The sequence below is a fragment of the Passer montanus genome, unplaced genomic scaffold, assembly GCF_014805655.1.
Source record: "Passer montanus isolate IOZ18808 unplaced genomic scaffold, ASM1480565v1 scaffold154, whole genome shotgun sequence".
Taxonomy (NCBI): domain Eukaryota; kingdom Metazoa; phylum Chordata; class Aves; order Passeriformes; family Passeridae; genus Passer; species Passer montanus.
In genome coordinates, this window is record NW_024362494.1 from 780223 (window position 1) to 804053 (window position 23831).

The 23831-nt window shown below is 55.8% G+C and overlaps 1 protein-coding gene across 17 annotated transcripts in view; it reads right to left on the reverse strand.

Moving 5' to 3' along the window:
• MEF2D (myocyte enhancer factor 2D) overlaps nt 1–23241 on the reverse strand; it is an 83309-nt gene extending 60068 nt beyond the window's left edge. For 15 of the 17 annotated variants that reach the window (XM_039702174.1, XM_039702170.1, XM_039702167.1 and 12 more), the window contains exon 1: nt 23110–23241. The gene's annotated coding sequence lies outside the window, so the exon portion shown is untranslated. The remainder of the gene's footprint in view (nt 1–23109) is intronic. The other 2 variants (XM_039702160.1, XM_039702157.1) reach the window with 2 other exon arrangements.
• Between the last annotated feature and the right edge of the window lie 590 nt (nt 23242–23831).

Sequence of the window (23831 nt, forward strand, 5' to 3'; positions counted from 1 at the left end):
AACCCCAGTGAACCCCCAAGCCCCCATTTTGCAACATTTTGAGCTGGTACAAAGGAGCAAAGCCCCCACTCACTGGCACTGCCAGCTCCCTTGCCTGTCCATGCTCGTCCTTTGCCCCGCCAAGCGAGTGTCCTGGCACTGCTCCCAGAACCTCTGGAGGATTTCCAAAGGTGACCAATCGACCTGCACAGTGAGAACAGGCCCTGCTGAGTGGGCTGGGGCTGGGTCAGGCCACTGGCCACTCCCAGGGCTCCTGGGCAGGTCCCAGCTCTCACCCCACCACACACGTGCCTTCGAAACCTTCTCGTTGTAAACAGAGAAATGCTGCCCAGGGAAGGGGGAAAGGAACGTGCTTTCAAAATGTTATTTTATGAGCTGAGGGGAAAAACACATAGGAAAGGGATGGAGGTGGCAAAGGCAAGTGAATTCCCCTTTCTGAGTGAAAAAGGGGTAAAGACAAGACAATCTTTATGTCCAGCTTTGGGGCAAAAATGCTGAGCAGGTGCTAACACTGTTCTTATTTGAAAACCAAAGCTTTGGCTTCACCAGCAACCAACCAAAATTCCTGAGGGCAGGAGAACTAGGGGAACCTCTTGGGATCCCCATTTTTAACTGATGCAGTTAGGCTGGCACAACCTGCCATGCAAAGGCAGCAGGGAGCTGCTCCAACCTGCCCCTAAGGATCCTGGAGGATGTGAAGGAATGGCTTTTGGTGACTTCCTTGGATATCTACTCACCTGATGCTCAACAGCTCCTGTGCCACAGCCAGTCTTTGCTTACACCCTCAAACACATATGTATTCCCACATATATAACTCCCCAATATATATATATATATATTCCCATACACATAGCTCTCTCAAAATATACATATTCCCATATGTGTAACCCACCAAACAGATATATAAATATATATATATAAATATATTCCCACATGTACAGATAAACCCCCAAATACATATTTATTCCCATGTCTGCCTCTCAAAATACACATATTCCCATATATGTAACCCACCTATATATATATATTCCCATACATGTAACCCACCAAATAGATATATAAATATATATAAATATATTCCCACATGTACAGATACCCAAATACATATTTATTCCCATGTCTGTAAACCCCAAATACATACAACCCTGCCTACATCACATATACATAAAACAGCCCCAAATAAATAACCCATGGCCAGTGCCATGGGGACTTCCAAGCACACAGCTGGAAAGGCCAGGGGAGATGGATGGGCAGAATAAGCAGTTTTGGGGCTGGAGGGGCCAAGAGGGAGGCGCAGATTGCGGAGGGGAAGAGCCCTGACCGCAATCTCTCCTTCCCCTTTTTTCATGTTTCCTCTAGCAACGGGCTCAGGGCTGCAAACACTTGGATGCCAAACCCGAACTTCCTCACCTTGGGCTCCCAACCCAGCCCGCTGCTCCTCTGCCAGGTGCTCAGGGACTGCCACCCCAATCTAGGGAGACCCCAGACCCCATTTCCCAGAGCTGTGCCATGTCAGTCTCAGGGAGTGCCAACAACAGCAAGGAGCAGACAAAATAAAACTTAAAAAAAAGAAAGAAAGAAAGAAAGAAAGAAAGAAAGAAAGAAAGAAAGAAAGAAAGAAAGAAAGAAAGAAAGAAAGAAAGAAAGAAAGAAAGAAAGAAAGAAAGAAAGAAAGAAAGAAAGAAAGAAAGAAAGAAAGAAAGAAAGAAAGAAAGAAAGAAAGAAAGAAAGAAAGAAAGAAAGAAAGAAAGAAAGAAAGAAAGAAAGAAAGAAAGAAAGAAAGAAAGAAAGAAAGAAAGAAAGAAAGAAAGAAAGAAAGAAAGAAAGAAAGAGAAAAAGAAAAAAGGAAAAAAAAGTACTTTAAAGAAAGAAAGAAAGAAAGAAAGAAAGAAAGAAAGAAACAGAAAGAAAGAAAGAAAGAAAGAAAGAAAGAAAGAAAGAAAGAAAGAAAGAAAGAAAGAGAAAAAGAAAAAAGGAAAAAAAAGTACTTTCTCCATTTTTCTCCATTTCCCCAGTCCACGAAACTAAAGCATCTCAGCCATGGCCCAGCCTCCAGTTTGCACCAGCCACTGGGAATATCCCCAAGGTTTAATTAGACCTGTTCAGCCTTTTCCAGCTGGGTTTCCTCTGGCTTAACACCAAGAGGTGGGAAGGAACAAACTGGGAGGGATGTCACTCCAAGCAGGAGCACCAGGCAGGACAGGCTGGCAGTTAAACACAGCGAGGAGCCCCAATTCCAAACCATGCAGTGGTGCCAGCGTCCCAGCAGCACAGCACCAGGGCTGTGCAAAGGGGGACAGGAGGAGAAAATCCATCTCCAGAGGCACGGGAGGCTCAGCTGCCCAGCACAACAGAGGTGAGAAGTGACCAGGAAGGATGGCACAAGCCAGCTGTGCCAGGGGCACGTGCAGAGCGTGACCACTGAGCTCCTCCAAACCCCGCAGAGGGGTGGCATGAAGGCACCCCAGATCAAAGCAGGGTGGGGGCTCACACCCCTGCCCCACCAGGGCACCCTGCACGGCACCAAATGCAGCCCTGGGTCCGGGCAGGGCTCTCCAGGAGCAGCCCTGTGGCACAGCTGTCGCTGCAAGTGCTGGCAGTTAAACACAGCGAGGAGCCCCAATTCCAAACCATGCAGTGGTGCCAGCGTCCCAGCAGCACAGCACCAGGGCTGTGCAAAGGGGGACAGGAGGAGAAAATCCATCTCCAGAGGCACGGGAGGCTCAGCTGCCCAGCACGACAGCACACCAGGAAGGATGGCACAAGCCAGCTGTGCCAGGGGCACGTGCAGAGCGTGACCACTGAGCTCCTCCAAACCCCGCAGAGGGGTGGCATGAAGGCACCCCAGATCAAAGCAGGGTGGGGGCTCACACCCCTGCCCCACCAGGGCACCCTGCACGGCACCAAATGCAGCCCTGGGTCCGGGCAGGGCTCTCCAGGAGCAGCCCTGTGGCACAGCTGTCGCTGCAAGTGTTGCAACAGCGGCTGCTGGCCCTGCAAGGACCACGGGGACATGAGGGGGCGTCGGGAGGGGGGGTGGCACAAGTGCAACCGTTGGAGCCACCGAGTTTCACTCTCGCTGGCTGAGTTCCCCTTGGGCAGCAGAGATGCAGAAGTGAAACCTGCAGCTGGATGGCCGTGGGGGCGGCCCGAGGGCCGGGGAGGGGAGCAGCACCCAGAGCAGAGCCACGCAGCACCACACCAGTGGCCAAAGGCTGCCAGGGGACCAGGGCAAGCAGAAGGAGATCAGAGGCAGGCAGGGGTTTCCTCTGGTTCACAGAGCCCATCTTGCTCCTGCCCTCTCTGCACAGCTGGGCCACCCAGCTCCTCGCAGCTGGCACATCTGGTGGGAGCAGAAATACCCCCAGGCGTGCAGGTACCCACAGCTGGGCAGGCTCCACGAGCCCGTCCAGGGGCTGACACTGCTGAAGGACACTGCAATGCCAGTCCACTGGGCAAGGGCTGGTCAGCAGGACCATAAGTGGCTGCACAGTGTGGTCCCAGCACCAGCAGCACCTCGTAACGCAGGGAAACTGAGGCACAGAGAGGTGAAGTGAACCACAGAACTGGACACACAAGTGTCACCCAAATCCCAGTTTCCTCCCCCTGTGCAATCCACTCACCTCCTTCCTTGTCCCAACCTGCTGACACAGCAGCACAAGGAAGACCCTAAAACTGACCCCAGAACTCCCAAGGACATCGTGGGGGCTCCTGTAAGAGCACAGGGATACCAAGATGTGGGTGCCCCGTACCCCAAGCACCCAGTGCTTGCCCTCACCCTGGTGACAGTGACAATACTTCAGGCCACATTGCCACCTGCTGGCACCAGCCCTGGGGGCTGACAGCGCTGGCACCTTCCTTGATGGGGACAGCAAGTGGCTCTGGGTACAACACTGCCATATCCAACTGCAGCAGCCACTCCTCACTCTCCTGAACTCCTTTTATCCAACTTCATGGCAACCTGGGACAGTGCATGTGCAACCCAGACCCAGGCTAGAGGTGCCCAGAGGGGCTGTGGGTGCCCCCACCCTGCTCACACACCCCATACTCCCTGGAGCACCAGTGAAAGTGCTGCTCCAGGAGACTTCACAGCAGCAGGGAGAGCTGCTCCAGATCTGCACTTCCAGCTCCTGCTGCCATTTCCAAGGCAGAGGTAAAGCAGAGATGGCACCATCAACTGTTTTTCCCCCCAGACTCCCTGCAAACCTTCCTGATGCCCCAACAACCTCTCCTATCCGCTGCTGCCTCTCCCCAGCAGCCACAGATCCAATTCCCACCTCTCAGGCCATTCTCTCCCTCCTGTCCCACGGGGGGACAGAGGGGACAGATCCTCTGTCACAGCTCACCCAGCCACGCACGTCTCCCATCCACACAAACCCCACACGAGGCACGGGGGAGTGGAAATGCCACCTGCACACACGCTGACATAGCCCAGCAATTCATCCCTGCCACTCCATGGTCACTGACTGACACAGCCCCACCATGGCTTACACAACCAGAGCTGCAGGAAAACCATCGAGAGCCACTGTCCCCAGAGGGCAGCAGGTCTGGCAGGCCCTGGCAGGGGCACGGGGAGCAGGGGGGTGATGTTGGAAGGGACCCCAGCCACAATCTCATCCCAGCACCCCTGTGCATCCATCAGCACCTCGTCACAGGCAGGGCTCATGTGATGCCCAGCACGGGCAAAGCACACGGAGCCCTGGCAAGCAGGTGCCAGCTCCTCTCACCTCCTGCTTTGGGAAGGATCCTGCACGGGGCAGGTCTCCAAGGACCCCATGGGAGCTGCCCCAGGCAGACACAGCACTTCTCCCTCCCAGAACATGAGAACCTGGCTCTGGTGTCTCCACCCTCGCTGGTGTGGAGGCCAGCTCAGCCCCAGCCCCAGCTCTGGCTCTGCCAGCCAGGTCCAAACTCCAGGGCCACGGGGTGAGGTGTGGCCCGGCAGCGTGTGCTGAGCCAGGCGGGGGAGACAGTCACCATCACCAGGAGCAAAGCCCAGGCCATGACGGCCTTGCTCTGCCATCACCTGAGCCAGGAAGCACCAACCCTGGGGACCTTCTTCATTGCCACAGCCTTGGCAGGTGGCTCAGGGCACCCCCGGTCACCTGGCCTGGCCTCTCCCCATGGAAACCAAACAAACATGATCACCCGTGTCCAAAACATGATCATCTGGGTCCAAAACATGATCATCCGTGTCCAAAACATGATCATCTGGGTCCAAAACATGATCACCTATGTCCAAAACATGATCACCTGGGTCCAAAACATGATCACCTATGTCCAAAACATGATCATCTGGGTCCAAAACATGATCATCTGGGTCCAAAACATGATCACCCGTGTCCCAAACATGATCACCTCTGTCCAAAACATGATCACCTATCTCCAAAACATGATTACTCATGTCCAAAACATGATCACCCATGTCCAAAACATGATCACCTCTGTCAAAAACATGATCACCTGGGTCCAAAACATGATCACTCATGTCCAAAACATGATCACCCATGTCCAAAACATGATCATCTGGGTCCAAAACATGATCATCTGGGTCCAAAACATGATCACCCATGTCCAAAACATGATCACCTGGGTCCAAAACATGATCACCCGTGTCCAAAACATGATCACCCATGTCCAGAACTTCCAGCCCATCCACCTCCCTGCTCTGACAGATGGGAGCAGGTCCTAAGACACCTCTCAGCTGCAACTGGGTGACATGCTGGGCTGGCAGAGGGCTTCACCAGCCTGGGCTGCCAGATGATCCCCCAAAATCCCTTCCACCAGCACTGCAAAGGCAGAAGGAGGAGGTGGGCATGTGAGGTAGGGGGACCAGCTGCTGTCCCCCATCCCAACCCAGCCCTGCAGCCTTGCTGGAAGCTGAGAGCTTTTTTTAAACCTGTTTGTAAGGGCAACTTACAGACTAAAGAGAGCTCCTTGTGGGGAGGGGAGGAGAGGAGAGGAGAGGAGAGGAGAGGAGAGGAGAGGAGAGGGGCTGCTGTCAAACACCAGCACTGGGAGGCTCACACTTCACCCTGGGCTGTGCTGCAGCCCCTCTGGTGTGTCCAGAGTGGAGCCAGCCATGGGCAGGGCTGCTGCACCCTTCAACAGCCCCTCCTGCACCCAGCCCTGGGCAGCAGCAGCATCAGAAAAACCCCTGTGAGCAGCTGGAAAATCACCTGGCACAGGCATGATCTGAGCCAGAGCCAGGGCTGCTCGGCCTTGGGAAGCAAAAAGGGTGTTCACCCCCCAGGCTGTGCAAACCCTGACCCCGCACACACACTGGAGTCCCGTGGCTGAGCAGGGCTCCTGGCTGGCTGCAAAGGCAGGGATGCATCCACAAAAGCAGGTGGCACATCCTGATGGAGCAAGGCTTTGCCACCCAGCTGCCTCAGGGAAAAACCCTGAGCCAGGGAAAAAAATCATCCTTGGGGTCACCCAAATGTACCAGGTCAAGCCCCAGCTCCCTTCACATCCTTGGCAAATCTCTGTGGGGAGGGTGCCTACTCCCCAAACTTCAGATCCACTATTTTAAAAAAATTTAAAAACACAAAAAACACCCCAAAACAACAACAAAAAAAAAGATTTAAAATATTTCAACCCAGCGAGGTGCAGAGAAACACACATTCGGTGCCGTCGTCAGCAACTCCTACACCACCCCCCACGTACACCACTGCAAGGGGGGAGCACAAGGGGGTTCACAGGCACCCACAGAGAAAAAAGAAGATTTCTGCCTAATTTGGTTAATCAGTCAACCGAAGAGCAGGAATCCATAGGAGACTGGCCTGGGCTCCCCAAACAGCTCAGTCTACTCCATGGCCAGTGCAAGCATCACCTCCCCCTGACAGAACCTGACTGTGATCCTTGGGAAGTTCCAAATCCCAAATGCTGCTCCCGGTTTGAACGTACAACGGCAAATGAAAAAAAAAAAAAAAAAGAAAAAGAAAAGAAAAAAAAGGGGTTTATCAAGTCTTAGCCTCACCAGAAAAACTCGTAGTGCTGTCAAAGGGGACCATGGACCTCAGAATCCTCTGTGATTCTTCTCCTCAAAATAATTCAGTGGTTAAAGTAAAAATCAGAGGGAAGGGAAGGGAAGGGAAGGGAAGGGAAGCAGCTCACTGGCCCAGAAGCCAATTACAACAAATGGAAAGTGTTTTGCTTTTTAATCTCATGATTTTTTTAGCTAATCTCTCCTTTGGACAGGGACGATCAGCTCAGCAGCAGGATGCTGCCAGGGGGATACAGCACGTGTGGAGTCCCAGCTGGAATGGAAACTCAAGTCCTTGCTCTCCAATGCTGTCCTTTTGGGCTGGATTTATCCTGGTTTTGGATCAGAACAACTGTACAGGGGCAGAGAAACGACAGCAAAATTTTGGGAAACTTCTGAATAGGGGATTTTGCTGTGTTTCTGTATCTTCTGAAGAGGGGAGTTTTCTCTTTTCAAAATACTTTTTTCACTTTGAGTTTTTCGCCACTTTGCACAGGAGGATTTGGAGGTGGGAAAACCCTCCCCAGCTGCTGCAGAGCCTTCTGCTTCTGGGGGCTTTGCCCTCCTCAGAGGGAAAGCCAAGTCCTACTCCTCACCTGCCCAGAGATTGTGTAATCACAGAATTACAGAATCATTTCAGCTGGAAAAGACCTTTAAGGTCAAGAAGATGATCCTTTTCCTGCAGCAAAAGAAGTTCCATTCTGGGGAAGTTGATAAAAATGAGAAGTTTTAGAACTGAAAAGGACCACACACACCCAAAAATGCCTTTGTTTCCTTCTCCAGTCCTGGGCAAGACCTCAACAAGATCCAGCAGAAGGGGAAAACCAGACCCAGCAGTCCAGGACAGCACACCGGAGCTGGGAACCAGCTGGAACCTTTTCACCCACCCAGACTCTCCCAAGCACGTGGAGAGCCAGAGGAGGGAGGAGGCCATTGGATGCCATCCCCAGAGCCCATAAATTACAGCAGGGAACAGACTTGCATTTGCCCTATTTCTTATCTGCTTGGAAATTGCTCTGCTTTCCCAGCTGCAAAGGCAGCTCTCTGTTCCCAAGAATTTCAGCAAAGCCATGACCTCTTTCCAGGATCGTACAGTATATGGTGGCGGGGAGCCAGAGCTAATTATAGGCACAGGAAAAGGGGAGAGAGGCATTTGGAAAAGCTCTACCTTCCCAGCCACGGGGAGCAGGGTAGCACAGCCACAGCCAAGCCCCAGACAGGAGCACCCCAAAGGGCTGCAAAACCCAGCAAGAAGAGAGAATCCCAGGGATCCAGTCCTCCTGGACTCCACTAGCCTCAGGTTCTGGGAAAATATGGAAAGATGATGGAAAGATGAAAGGCAGCATAAACCTCATCTCACAATACTTCACAGTTCCAAGGTGCTCTGGTGGAGAGGGGAACCCCCTCAGGGGGAAAAGGGACCCCCGATGCCCTGACAGAGGTACAGCAGCACCCCAGCCCCAGCCAGAACCAGTCTGTCATCCCACACCCCAAATCTGAGTGGCCTGGGTACCCCGCAGAGACCCCATCTCCAGAAGGTGAACGATGCCATGAGCCCCTCACTGTGCCCTCGTGCCCCAGCACTGCCCAAAAGCACGACCTGCAGAGACGCTCCCCAGTCCAGAGGCAAATAAATGTGCATGAATTTACACCTCGGGCAAAGCCACGTGCAGGCTTAGAGACAAGTTCATTGTCACTCGCTGAGCAATGTCACAGGAGCCACCTCCCTGCCTCGACCCACTGCAGAAGTGGACAAGGACATGGTGACACATGTGCCCACGAGACCTTCCAGCAGGGAGGAGGGCAGGCAGGGAAGTACAAAACAGGCAGCAACTCTTTTAACCACCGGGCTCCTCTTCAGAGCCTCATTTCTGCACGAAACAAAAACCGGGGAAGGTAAAAAATCCCACCTAATGTTTTCTTTGAGGAAGGAAAAAGAAAAGGCAGGAACCTTCTCGCTCGCCGCAATGGGTTTTCATTTTCCACCAAATTAACTCGAGCCTCGGCTCTGGCTGCTGGCAGATCCCCTCCTGCCTGCTCGCTGCCTGTGTGCCTGCGCTTGTGGGAATGTGTGGGTGTGTGGGTTTTGTTTTGCTTTCTGCACAGGCTCTGCAGACCATCTCCTGCACGGCTCAGCCCAGCTCCGTGGTCCAGCAGGGTGGGCATCCCCCCTCTCCAGCTACAGCCTCGTGCAGGGCTGCTCTCCCCCTCCAAGAACTTCCAGAAACATGGCCTGCAGGTATCGCAGCCCTCGGGGTGCTGCAGAGCTGCTGCCATTGCCAGTCACTCCGAGAAGGGCCCTGTGTGGAGGGGAGGGTGCCCTGGTGGGTGCTGCGAAGTGCTGGCATGGCTGTGCCCCCTGGGACAGGGGACTGGCACCAAGCAGGGCACCAGCGCAGCCTGCCAGCAGGAGAGCACCTCTCACTAAAGGAAGGAATCTGCCTGCCCATGCTGGGTCCAACTGATGACCTTTTCCAACGCTCCCATGGCAGTGGGAAGGGGGATCAGGGGATCAGTGCACACCCTGCTCCTGGTGAGACCCTTGGGATCACCTCCTGCTTCCTGGGTAGCAACCCCAGCTAAAACCCTGCCCTTGGTGCCCGGCCCCAGTGCTGGAGGTGCTCCCAGAAACGCTCTGAAGACTGACCAAGCCTTGGTACAAACCAAAACCAGCACTTTCTACATGACACTCCCCCTCCCCAGCTCCAACACTTCCCATCAAGGAACGGATGGGAAGGCAAACAGAAACAACTTCCCCACAGCACCCACCCCACCCCAGCAGCAGGACAGAGCACACAATCCCATCCCCACGGAGCCGAGCCCACCTCGCTGGTGCTGCTGGCACGTCCTGGTGGAGCACGTGGCCTTGGCAGGAGGACCAAAGCAGCCCCTTCCCTTCCCACCCAGCTCGGCGGGCGCCGCCACGCACGGCTCAGCCCTAACGGGATAACAAGCTCACAATGAGATCCTAATGAAGGATTAGCCAAATGCAGTTTAAAGAGATTAAGGCTGGGTGCAGCACTGAAACTTTTTTATTTATTTTTTTTTTTTTCCCCAGCAGAGGTGAGACACAGATTACAGCCAACAAGGATGGAGCTGGCGTTCGCCGCTGGCTCCGGCGACTCGCGATGGTTTTCGCATCGCGTTCGTGCAAAGAGGGGCCAGGGCTGTAAAAAGCATGGAGGAACACACAAAAAATGGCTCGTGGCGCCTGCAAGCCCTGCCCAAGGCGCTTCACAGCCAGCCAGAGGCTTCCTTCATCTCTCCCCTCCCACATCAGTCCCTTCCCATCTGCATCCCAGCTGCGCCCGATGCTCTCAGTCCGTTCCTAATGACTGTTGATGTTATCCGCCCAAGCCGGAGCCTTCCAAGGAGCCCCAGGGAAGCAGGTACTCAGCTCTCATTCAGGGAAAGTTATTAATAGTAATTTCTTGGCTCTACACAAACAGAGCAAGAAGTCAGCCCTGGCCTGGGAGAGCTTGGCGTGACTGCCAGCCCCACGTGCTCCCAAAGGTCAGGAGTCTGGTTCGCCCCCAAATCAAACGAGGATGTTTAAAATAGAAGGCAACACATCTGGGGTTGCTTTTTGGCTTGTTTTGACCACTCGTATTTTTTTCTTCAACCACCAACACCACACATTTTCTCCTCCTGAGAAAGGGCAACGTGACTGTCGCCCCATCACGGGCACCCAGGAGTGGGAATTTGCCAAACCAGCCCCAGGAGTGCTAATGCCCAGGGGGAAATGGGTGAGCAAGGCTGGTGCTGGGGGACAGCCTTGTCCCATGAGCAGGGGGGCAATGCTCCAACCCACCCCCTCATTTCAGCCAAAAGCCACGCGACAAGAGGGAGGTGGGGAGCTGAGAAACATCCCTGTTGAGAGACTACAAAACAAATCAAATGAAGATGTTTGGAGCAGATCCAGATGTTTATTAGTGACGCACATGGAGGTATAAATAATTATCCGGTAGGAATTTTGTTCACAGGCAGCTCTCCCTTATCTAATCAGATCTCAGTGCGACATGGCCCCGGCCTCCCCTGCTTAAAAAGTCTTGAGAAAACCAGATGCAAAATAAAAAAACCTCACTAGGGGCACCAATTTAATCCCATTAATCACTGGATACTGGGAGCAGAGCTGCCAGCACTCAGATCTCATCCAGGCACAGCTTAAGGGAGGATTTTTTTCCTCCAGCAGGAGCACTGGCAGAGGGTCAGATCCTGCACGAGGGTGCAGGGAAGGGCCAGGAGCTGAACCCTCACACCCTGCCCCATGTCCAGCACCAGGCATGGGTAAAGTGACATCTGTGGGGACAGGAGCCACCGTGGCATTGGCTGGGCCCCTCCACACCAGTGCAAGGAGCTGCACAAGCTCTCGCCTGTAAGAAACCAACTGCTTAAAATACACTGGCCAACAAACCACTCCCTGTCCGGCTGCGTGGTACAGAGCGGCCTCTCCAGCGCCCGGACACTGCAATTACCTAAAAATAAATGGACCACAAACCTCGAGAGGCCAAATGGCTGAGGGGGATGAGGAGAGCAGGGAAAGTGCCCCAGCAGCACCGAGCCTGGCTGGAGGGACCAGCAGCCATGAGCACCACCACGAAGCCCAAGGCAAAGGGTTCACATGCAACCAAAAAACAGGTAGCAAAAAAAAGGCTTTAATTGCTCAAAAGCACCACCTGAGCTGATTTTTCCTGGCCCTTAGCATCACCTAGCCCATGGGAGGTGCCGGCCCACTGAGCTGCACCACCACCCCCAGCATCAGCAGCCCCTCACCCTGCCAACCCCCCCAGCACTGGAAATGCCAGCATTTCCGATGGTTTTCCAAAAATTTAACCAACCCAACCCACCACAGCAGAGGCTGCAGAGGGTTTTGCAGTGGCCAGAGAGGAGCAGTGTTGGAAACTTACTGTAGGAAATTGGCCGCTCGGCTCCAGCTCCTTGTCCCTACTGGTGGGAAAGTCTATAAATCTCTAATAAAGAAAAAAAAAATCCCCTCCCATTTTATTCCTTCTCTCTCCCCCCTTCCAAAGGATTGCGAAACTGAGAGGGCAGCCAGGGCTTGGATTCGCAGCATTTCTGAGTTCCTACAGAGTCTGGGCTCCCTGCCACCAGCAACAGCGGCTCTGGGGGTGTGGAAAAAGGGAGGAAAAAAAAATGAAAAGAAGAAGAGGAGTAAAAAAAATATATTAAAAAAAAGTCCTGTTTATTTTGGGGGATGAGAGAGAAAGCTGGCACTGCACAAAGCGGGGTGGAGGGGGAGCAGGGCTCTGGCACTCCTGCAGGCACCACGCGTTTGGGAATCAAAAGGGCTTGGTTAAAACACCTCAGTATTGGGTGGGAATCCTGAGCTTGCAGAGGATGCTCCTTCCCAGAGTGTACATGGGCAACAAGGAGTCTCACACAGAGGAAGGCAGCACCTCCCAGAGCAGCTGGACCCCCTCGAGGGCACCCATGGGTGCCAGGGGCAGCTCTGCCCTGGCCTGGCCTGACGCGGCCCCGGGTGCTGTGAGGGGAATTACTGAAGACAGGCTGGAAGAAAAGCCTGCTCCAGCCGTGACCCAGATTCCCCTCCAGCCTGATCCCTCACTGAAGTCATAATCCTTGGAGGGCTTCTGGTCTTTTTTTTTTTTTAAATACATCCCTGAGCGTTGCCATGGTGACGAGGGGGATGCTATAATTTCAGCATTATAGACTTCAGCGCGAGAACAGGAGGGAGAAGGTGGTGGAAATGTGGATGAGCTGCTCTGGTAATGCATTTTTAGGGAAAAAAAAAGAATTAAAAAAAAAGAAAGAACCAAGGCAGCACCTTTGCTTGGGCAGCAGAGGCTGGAGGAGCAGTGCCATGTCACAGCTGAAAGGATGCAGGGGATCATGGAATCATGGCATGGTTTGGGTTGGAAAGGACCATAAAGATGCTCTCATTCCAACCCCTGCCATGGGCAGGGACACCTTCCACTAGACCAGGTCGCTCCAAGCCCTGTCCAACCTGGTCTTTGGAACTTCCAGGGATGGGGCAACCTGGGCAACTTCTGCCTTACCACCCTCAGAGGGAGGAAATTCTTCCCCATAGCCCACCTAACCCTGCCTTCTGTCAGTGTGAAGCCATTCCCTCCTCGTCCTGTCACTCCAGGCCCTTGTCCAAAGTCATCTCCAACTCTCTTGGAGCCCTTTAGGCACTGGAAAGGGCTCTAAGGTTTACCTGGAGCCTTCTCTTCCCTGGAATGGGGACCTGCTCCTGTGCCTCAGCCAGAGTACCCACTCTGGGGCATGGCTGGTGCAGCAGCTCCCCTGGGCAGGGGCACTCCAGACCCTGCAGGGCTTTGGGGGATGCAGCCTGCCACCCTGCCAGCACACAGCCACAAGTCCTAAATCCCTCCCAAAAACCTTGTGGAACCCCAAGGTGCCCCTGAGCAGGACCTCCCTGTTTTGGGGTGGCCTTAGCCCAACCCTCCACAGCTCACCACACAGCCAATGCCAAAACTTTGCAAAGAAGCAGCTCCAAAAGAGCTGCCCCTCACTTTTCACCTCTATTTCCTGCCACCTTTCCTTTCCACCCCTAAATCCCTCCCAAAAACCTTGTGGAACCCCAAGGTGCCCCTGAGCAGGACACTCTGTTTTGGGGTGGCCTTAGCCCAGGTCAGCACACAGCCAATGCCAAAACTTTGCAAAGAAGCAGCTCCAAAAGAGCTGCCCCTCACTTTTTACCTCTATTTCTTATCACCTTTCCTTTCCACCTGCAGGTCCCCAAGGTATCCCATTGCGAGCAGCATGTGGGAGACCCTGTGCTCCTGTCCAGCTCTCTGCTGGAATAAAACCCACCATTGTCCATGTTTTTGCAAGGACATGATGTTCTTAACATCACACCACCTTGGTTCAGCCCTGGAGAGCCCCTGGGCTGATGTCTGTGAGTTTTCAGGCTGCTTAAGTGACCTGTGACCCCACAGGAGGGATGAAGCAGGAACCCGATGGCTTCAGCCCCTCCAGACCCCAGGGAGCTCAAGCTCTCCTGTGGCACAGAAATAGCAAAACTGTACAAAGAGAAGCCAAGCCAGTTTTAGCCACGTTTCCACCCCGCTCGCAGCCTTCCCGCCCCGCTGCCGGGCACTGAACCGGCACCTGCTGTGACGAAAAATTTCCGAAAGACGCGCAAATAAAAATAAGATCACACACAAACACCTCTGCCCAAACCCAGACCAACGGCCCATGACCCCATCACAAGAGAGACGGGCTGCCAGGGACTCACGGGGTCCCAAAGGAAGCCAGGTTGTCCCTGGGGATGCCACGTCCACACCACGCACAAGTGGGGAGGTGAGAAAAAGCTCTGGTCTGGTGTGCAGCACTCGGCACTGCATCCTCTGGCCAGGCAGCCTGCACCCCTCAGCCTCTCTGAGGGGTGGGAGAGGGGTCCTGACCACAAAATCCAGGTGGTCAGTGTCAGGGGCACTGAGATATCACTGTCTCATCCTGCACTGGAGCTCTGGTGCCTGGGCACAGCTCAGTGGGGATCCTCGAAGGGCAGCTGGGATAAAAGGGTCTCCTGGGCTCCAAAAGCCTAAATAAAACCACGGCACATCACTGCAAAAGTGGGAACTCCAGTGCAGGCTGGCAGCAGGTGCCAAGGACCCCCTACCAGCACTCCAGGCGCTTGTTCCTCACCGCAAAAAATCCTGTATAACCCCAGTGGAAAAAATATTGTGACCGTTTTGTTTCCATGTCCGAAGGGGAGCCAAACACACAAACTACCACCTTCAGCATCTGACCTGCCAGGCCTTGGGCCATCAGGGCGCTTTCAGCAGTGCCCAGAGCTCCAAATTTAGCCTCGAAGGTATTTATCTCTGAGAAGCTAAAACCAAACCTTCATTTGCATAACAAAAAGACCCCGATGCTCGGTGCAAGTGCTGCTGGCAGGGCAGAGGACATGCAAAGCAGCCTCTCTCTCCAAGCAGAGGTGCTGAAGGTCACCCAGGCAGATGCTGAGCTCGCTGTGGCTGGTCCTCTCCACTGGAAAGGACAAGGCAAGAACATCTTCCCAGAAGGAAAGCATCTTCCCAACCTTCCCACTTCCACCTGGTCCAGTTGGAGCAGCTCCCTCCAGCACAAAGGCAGGTGTGAAATCCTGCTCGCTAAAGCACACACATCTGGCCCTAAAGCTGAAAGACCTGAGGGCAACTATCCGGACTTTTCCAAACCCTCTCAACCTGTGTTGAGAGATGGGCTCATAATTTTTGTCTCCTGGGTGCCAGTGGCTGGCGTGAGGACAGGCAGCTTCGTCCCCTCAGGAGCAGTGCCCATGGGGAAGAAGGAGAGGAACCCTTGGCCTTTCCCCAGCAGCACCCCAAGGCAGCCCCCACGACCCCTGGGGCCCCCAGGAGGCACCAGGAGCTGAGCCCACCCCTCCCCTGGGAGCAGGCACAGCAGCTCCGTGCTCAGCTGTCGGACAGCAGGTCAGCACCTGCTGCCACGCGGTGCCGGCGTGCCCGCAGCTCGACCCAGCACCTGTCCCTTTGTTTTGGGACAAAGTCCCTCCAGGAACCGGCGCCACCCGGCCACGTCCTCCTTATCTCACCCCGACTGAATCCCCTCCTGCCCTGCCATCCTCACAGCTCACTCAGAGCTCACCCGTGCCAAAACCCCGCGGCGCCGCACCGAACCCAATAAAGCATCGCCGTGCCCCAGGCCGCCCCAAGAGCCAGATGTTCCCCTCTCCCCCCGCAAGGAAATGCCAGCTCTGGGGAGAGGATTGATGGAGGAGCAAGAAGCAGCCACCAGCTGCCGCGGGAAGAGGCCTTGGCTGCCTTCACCACCAGCATCTTGCTCCAACCATTTGTTCTGCTTCTATTTTCGAAAGCGCTGGGGCTCAGCACTCGGCAGATCCCAGCCTCCCTCCCAAGCCTCCCCACCGCCGAGCAAGGCGACAGATTTCTGCTAAGAGGCAGCGCGGGCTCCGCTCCCCGTCTTGGCAGCGCATCCATGCAGGACTGGGGATATTTTTGAGCGAGCGAGCCGAGAGGTGCTAGTTTTCCCGGCGGCTCGTTGCCGGCGCGTGGGAAGGACGGCCATGGAGTCAGGGAAGGTTGAGGATGGATACGTGATTGATCCCAGTGCTTAAAAGCCTGGAGATAGGGAGTCAAATCCTCCTCGGTCATGAAAAGAGAGATGTCCAGCGGCACTGGAGCTCTCTGGGAAAGCACCAGGCAAGGGATGAGGCTGGAGATAAGGCCTGGCTTTGGCTGCATCCCAACCCCCTGAGCCTTTCCTGGAGCCCCCACATTGGTGCATGCTCTCAGAGGAGAGCTGGCATGCACACGCTGTCCATGTGATCCCAAGTGCTGCTGCTCACCGGAATACTCGATGGAAAACTGCCCCACATCCAGGTAAGCCCTGCTTTCACCCAACCCTTCCACATCCTGCTCAGTTATTGAAATAAACTTGCTGCTACCGCAGGGCTTTCCTAGGGGCAGAGTCACGTCTCCAAGGGAACATGGGGTTTTCCCCCTGGGATAAACCCAAGGGTTGGAATGAGATGATTTTTAAGGTCCCCTTCCACCTAAACCATTCCACAAGTCTGTGATAACTGTGCCTAGAGGCACCTCCTCACCTCCACGACCTCCCCGGTGGTGCCAGCACCAGAGACTTGGTGACACACAAACCCCTTCCTTTCCCCCATGGCTCTTCCAGCAAGTTCTGAACCACTCCAAGCACCACATGTCTGACAGAGCCAAAGCCAGAGCTCCCTGCAGGAATTCCCAGCAGGAGGAGGGTGCTTGGGGCAGAGCCAGGCTGCAGCAACACTGGGATTTTCACAAACTTGTGGGGTGTTCAGCCACCCCAACCTGCCACCCATCATCGAGCCGAGCAGCACACCAGGGTCCCCAGCCAGAGGAGGTGTCACAGGACACTGCACCCCGGGGATGGACACCATTCCCAGCCACTGGCACTGGGACAAAGTGGCTGCTCCTCCCAGGGCTGGCAGCTCGATCAGATGCCAGCCAGAAGCCTGAGGGTACCAGCTCCATGGGGATATTTATCACGACATTTAGACAAAGCATGACAGCTCAGCCCTCACCTACAGCTACACAAACAGCCACTCTCTGCCTCTGTATACCCAAAATGGGTGAAAAACACACACTTCTGGCCGTCCCAGAAGATCCTTCCCCATGGATGCCACCACGGACCGAGAGCACCCATGCGTGGAGCATGATCCCGGCCATTCCCTGCCCAGCCCCTCATCACAGCAGTTCATCTCCTGCTCCCAGCACTGAGCACAGCAGCTGCGGGTCAGGACAGTCTCGGTGACTGCCCCTGCAAAATAAAAAAAGCCTGGTCAGTCAAAATAATTTGTCCACATTCTTTATTGTAATTTTTTTTCTTCCCTGCCAGTGGAAACTCCTGCTCCGGCACCATGTCTCAAGGTTACTGCTAGGGGTGGGGGAGGATTTCAGGTTTTACAACTGAAAAATTCCAGACAGAAACCCAGAAATGTTGCCAGTCTTTCACTGAACAGAAGTTCTTTATCCAATTAATTTATTTAACTTTTTTTTTTTTTTTACACCTGATGCAGCAGGTTTAAGCAAACTCCTGCCCCTCAGATTTTGTCTGCTTTGATAGAAAATTCTCACCGATGTCATGAACATTTCCAATTTTCAATTTCCTTTTTAAGGAAAACCAAACCAGATTAATCTTTCCCCACATATTTTCCCCACCTGCACGCCATGGGATGTGTTCCTGGGTATGGCGCGTTGCAATTTTTCCCTGAAGCCTTCCAAAAATTAGAAAGGAAAAAATTTAAGAGTAAAAAAAAGAAAAATTTCATCTTCAAAATAAGAAGACAAAAAAGATGCTTTCGAAAAGAAGGGAGGAAAGTCACTTTGTTCCAAAAGGCACTTCCATTTAAAAAAGAAGATGAAAACTTCCAAGCAGGGCTATTTATAACCACTGCTTATATCCATCAATAAAACCTTGCACCTGAAGCTCCACCACATCCTCCAGAACAGGTACCCCCAGGCCCACAGCCCCAGCACCCCCGGGACCATGAGCTGCAGGATCCATCACACAGCAGATGCTGATAATCCCCCTATGGCAGAAGGAGAGAGAAGGAAGAATCCCACTAGAACCCCTAAGATGATCCTTTGGCAGCCCTGGGGTGGGCTGGGGTCAAGGACCTGGCCCCGCAGGCAGGTACCGCTTCTGAAATCTCATGACTACTTTTTGGGGACGGAAAGAAGGTAAAAAATGAATTTAGGAGCCGTGGATTTGTCCTGACTCCTTAAAAAAAAAAAAAAAAAAAACCCACAAAAAAAGGCTGATGCAACAGCAGTGCTGCAGTGGGAGGTCACCCTTCCCCAGAGCCCCCGTGTCCCAAACCATGCCCCAAGCACCCCAGCCAGGGGGGCTGCAGGCACCTCCTCCTGGAAGCGGTTTGGGGTTTGTGCCGGACGCTTGCAGCAAGCTGTCTGAAGCTCTGGAAAGAGAAACGATTCCTCCTCCTCCTCCTCTTCCTCCCTTGCCCAGAAATAGGTCATTTAATTACCCCCTTTCCAACCCCAAGCACCAGTGACTCAGGACAGGAGGTGGGAGTGCTCCCACCCTGCGCCAGCAGCAGCCCAAAGCCACTGTGCACGGCTTTGACCTTGAGCCAGCGTGCCAGCAGCACTGGGCACAGCCAGCACAGATGGCAGGGGCTCAGCTCCCCACCTCTGCATTCCAGCTCGTGCTGGTCACTCACAGCAAGGAGGGTCGGGGCACGGGTGCTGCTGACCCCCTCCACGCACAGCCCGGGAAAACCAAGGGGAAACCAAGCTGGGAAATCCTTTGTGTCCTGCTCGGTCCAGCTGCTGCGGCGTGGGACACCACGGTGGCTCCTGGAGCCTGGCACATCCCAGCACAGGGATCATCCTGCCCTTCCAGCTTGTCCTCACTGTGCACCAGGACATCAGCACCGCTTGGGCTTCGCGTGTGGCACCGCAAGAGCAGCACCACACGCCTGCTCTGCCGGGCACTGGAGGGGCACGGAGCTATTTAAAGTCCCACTGGGCAACGTGGCAGTACCCAGCACTGGGAACAGGCCCCAGCAGCTGCTCCAGCATTCCAGCAGTCAACAACCAGGACATCTCACCCTGAGCAGAGCCCTCTGGGTGACACAGATGGTGGCAGCAAGGACTCACCACCACTGCATGCACCTCATGTCACTGCCCCCTTTTCTACAGGGGAAGGTGCTCACCCTGAATGATTCCCAGAATTCCCTGAATGAATCCCAGATTCCCTAAGAAACAGCCTGGGAATCACGGAGCAAGCAGCTGCTGTGTCCCCCCAGCCTTGTTGTGACCCACACAAAAACAAGCCAAGTTTCCCCCAAAAACTGCTCCCATGTAGCTCAGAGACCCAAGTCCCCCATCTTCTGTGACCCCATTTAAGAGAAAGCAAACCTAGACCCCACCCCCCCCAAAATAAATCACTCCAAATTGAGGTATTTATCAAACCTTTGCCCTCCACATGGGCACTTTTTTCAGGATTTTTCAGAGGATGTGGGCTCTTGTCTGTTTTGCAAGCAGTGGGGAGCTACAGCAGGGAGACACCAAGAGTGAGGGGAAAGGAAAAATTAAAGAAGAACCACAAGCAAAGCAAAGTGGAGTGCAAGATGCAAACCGACAGATCCGGGGAGGCAGAGCTGCTGGCAGGCAGACGGCGAGATCCATCTTGAAAGCAAAAGCAAACTGCTGCTCACACAGGCAGAGGGAAAAACCTAGAGGTCTTCAGCACTGCCTGAGCTCTGATCAAACAAAGTGATTAACAAATCTCAGCTTTCTATTGAAAGCCTCTCTAATTAGAGGGAAAAAGGAAAGGAAAAAACAAAACCAAACCCCTGAGAGTCACATCGAGTGAAGTCCCAGACAGTGCCGGGGAGAGGTGAGGGGGTGATGCACCCCACAGTCCTGCTGGCACAAGGAGAGGGCAAGCACAGCCAGGGGCACCCTGTGCCACACGTTGCCGTGCCTCCCCCAGCCTTCCTCCTCCTCCCCTTCCTCCTCCTCACTTGCTCTCTGCTCACCGTGGCGGGCTCAGCAGCAGAGCGGAACCTTCCCGGGAGCAGGACTGTCATCTACAATAGAGTCACCTCTGACCCCCGGGATGGCTCAGCCTCCAGGAACTGCCAAAATAGCGATAAAAATAAGAAAGAGCCCCCGGCCTGAGGAGCTCACCCTCCGAACAGATGGGACGGCGGCGGGGTGAGGCAGGGGGATATTTTTAGCTCTGGTTGCAGATGGGGAAGTCCAGCACGGCAGCCCCACCGCCGCCTGTGCAGCTCACCGTGCCTTGGGTCACCTCCATGTGCACTCCCGGGTATTAACAGGATTTAATGGGATGCTGCCTGCTCACTTCCTGAGCCTCAGGCACCACCTTCCAGGCCAGCTCACACCATCACAGCTCCACATGGCATCTCAGCACCACTGCCAGGGGCACCCAGTGGGGCAGCGGTGGTCTGGGGCAGCGGAGTCAATGTCATCAACCCACACCCCGCTGCCTCTTTCCCCTTCACTCCCAAAAAGACCACATCCCTGCAATCCATCACAGAGGAGAGATGCCACGCAGCACCCCATGGCGGGTTCCTCCCAGCGCGCTCCAGGCGATGCCAACCTGACCCTGGCAAGCACTCTGCCTCGGAAAAAAAAAAGAGCGAAAAGCAATTCCTGCCCCTCACCACAGACGCTTTCTTAGGTTCAAACGACTCGCCCAGGGTGTTGAACACACAGCTCACAGCTGAGCCCTCCACACCTAGCTGAAGCCCTCCTGGCCCTTCGGGATGTGCCGAGCAGCATCTCCCCCCACCCTCACGCCCATCCTTGCCTCGTGAGGCAGGGCCTGCACCAGCAGGGACACCTCCCTGCCGGGCAGCTGCCGGCACCAGCTCCGGCACACGCCGGCACCGCGGCAGCTGGGTCCCGCTCCCGTACTTTTCGTCCGACACTTTCGGCTTTGTTCTCCCTCTCACAAAGCCGCCGTGAGGCTGCCCTGGCAGCACGAAGGGACCTTGAAGTGGATGCAGTTTATGACCATATTTAGGCTCCTTTATGTTGCCAGAGTCACAGTAAAGGGCTGCAGCATTAAAATGAGACTCAGACCCCACTTGTTTCACTTGGCAGCCTGGGAAAAATCCACCCCGGGTGACTCCAGCACCGTCCATGCCTCCGCCCTGCCCGCTCGGGGACAGCACAAAATAGCAACAGCCCTTTCCAGCTCTGCAGTTGCACCTCCCAAGAGGAGCCAGGAGCCCCACACCAGTGAGGAGGGGGGAATTAAAACACATTAACCACCTCCCCCATTCCGAGAACACCACCAAAGTGTGGGGAAGCAAAGGGACGTGCCCAAGGTCACCTAGTGACAAAACCAGCACTTCCCAAGGTCCCCAGAGCCCCCCAGCAGGACTGAGCACACACAGGGACGTGACCACGAGGAGCCCCCCGAGCCGGTTTGTGCTGGGGGAGAGCCTGGGCAGGAGTGGAAACCCCCGAGCCACCTGACACGGGAGCTAATGCCCCTTCAACACGAGTTAAATCCCTGCTGTGGCAGAGGCACCAGCGAAACCCGAGCAGCGGCCCCACCGCTGCCGCGGGGACATCGGCACCTGCTCGGAGCCGGCACAAGTGCAGATGCCTCAGCTCGGCAGAGCCGCGACAACTGCAGGGGCTGAAGGGCAAGGTGGTGGGAGTGGAGAGGAGGATCCATGAGGCCCACCCAGAGGTCTGTGACCTTCAGGAGCCCGTTCCAGTGATCCCGAGGGCAGCGCCAGCAGCTTGCTTTGGAGCTCCAAAGAGACAGGGGCAGCTCAGTGCTCCCACAACAGGGCCACCAGCACTGAAATCAGCTCAGAGAAGGAAAGAACATAATGAGAATAACCCTTACCTAGAGCCACAACCTGCACCCCTGGCCTGATGAGCGTCCCCGTTGCACTGAGGCCAGCACAGCCCCTTCCCCGTCAGCAGCAGGATTTCAAGCTGGCTGTCCTGGGACAGTGGTTTGAGAGCACCCACCTTGGTGAAGCAACACCAGCCCAAAAATCCAAACACGGCCACGCACCGCGGGAGAAGGGGCTTTGGAGGGACAGGATCAGGCCTTCCCGGGGTGGGGGCAGGCAGAGGCGCTGAGCTGAAGTGCCAGGGGAATTTGCAGCAGCACAGGTGTCCCTGTCCCTGCCCAGACCCCTGCCCACAGCAACGGGGAGTCACCAGCCAAAACCGCGTGGCAGCTCCGACACTTGTGGAGGATTAGGAGGAGGGGACAGCCCAGCTGGCGGCCGTGCAGAGCTGGGGGTACCATGGGGTACCACGGTGCAGGGGCAAGAACTGCGTGTGTGGCACGACTGACTGTGCGTGAGGAGAGAAAAGGCAAATAAATAAAAGAATAAAAACCAACGTCAAAGCCAAAGGGGGTTTGGGAGCTGCAGGGAAGGGATAAGCTGCGGTCGAAGCGGCGTCACAGATGCCGAAGAGCCGCAGATGCCGGACGCCCTGTCACCGCATCCCCGCTCAGCATCGCCGCTGCCTCCGGCCAAGGAAGCGCTCGGCACCCCGGGGAGGCCGCGGCAGCGGCTCGGCCCCACCACGACACCCTGCTCCGGCCGCCGTGAGCCCCTCCGGACAAACAATCCCAGCTGTCGGCTCCGGAGCCGGCGCACGGCCAAGGCATGGACGCTCCGGGACTCGATTTACCGCCGGCTCTCCCAAAATCTGCTCTTGCCAATCAAACCGCAGCCCCCCGGCGGCACCCGGAGCCTCGCCGGCGGGTCCCCCCACAGCCCCCATGCCATCACCCTATGTCCCGCCAGGCAGAGCACCCCCCAACCCCCGAAACCCACCGGGCCCTGCTTCTCCCTGCGTCCCGCCAGGCCGCAGCGGGTCCCGCTCGGGCTGGACGCGGTGTCGCGGGTGGGCTCACGCTCTGTCACCGCGGGGGTCCCACGGGGGACACTGCCCACCGCCCCGCAGCGGGGTGGGCACCCCCGAGGGCTGCCCCCACCCCACCGGCAGCACGCAGCGGGGCCATCCCCGTGTGCCGCGCCCGTGTCCCGCGTCCCCCCCGCGCGTGTCCCGCGTCCCTCCGCGCGCGTCCCGCGCCGCCCTCACCTGTCCCCGCAGCGCCCAGGCCGAGCCGCCACCTCTTCCCCTTCCTCCCGGCTCCCTCCTTCACCTCTGCACCATTTTGGTGACGGTTTGTTTTGAAGCCGAGGGGGGAGGGGGAGCGAGCGGGGCCGGGGGAACGGGGTGGGCCCGGGGCCGAGCGGGGCTGAGCCGGGGGGGAGCCGAGGCCTAGCGGGGCCGAGGCAGGCCCGGCGGTGCGCTGAGCCGGGGACGGGGAATCGCAGCCGGGAGCTGGGTCGGGAGCTGCCCTGTGCCACCCTCAGGGTCCGGCCTGGCCCCTCTCGTGTTCCCCGGGCTGGGCAGCAGTGTCCGGCCCAGCCCCGCGTGAAGGGGGCATGGTGGGTTCTGCCCCAGCTGCCATGGAGGTTTGGGCTCAGGACAGCGGCTCAGGGCGGCCCAGGTGTCCCTAAAGCGACACAGGTGCCATCAGCTGCCCGTGAAGGTGCCAGCTGCGCTGCCAGGATAATGCATACAGCTTTCCGAGGCAGTGGAAGGGCCCAGTTGTGTGTCCAGCACGGTACAAGGTACGATGCTGTCCGGTGTCCGGACACAGCCCAGCTCCAGGAGCTGCTCCTGCCTCTGTTATCCTCACTGCACTGGGCTCCCGGGGCTCCCAGCCCTCACCCGGCCCTTCCCGAGCACACGGCACCGGCACTGGGCTCCCTGTGCTCGGCAGCCCAGACCCTGCTCCAAGCCGGGGCTCTGCG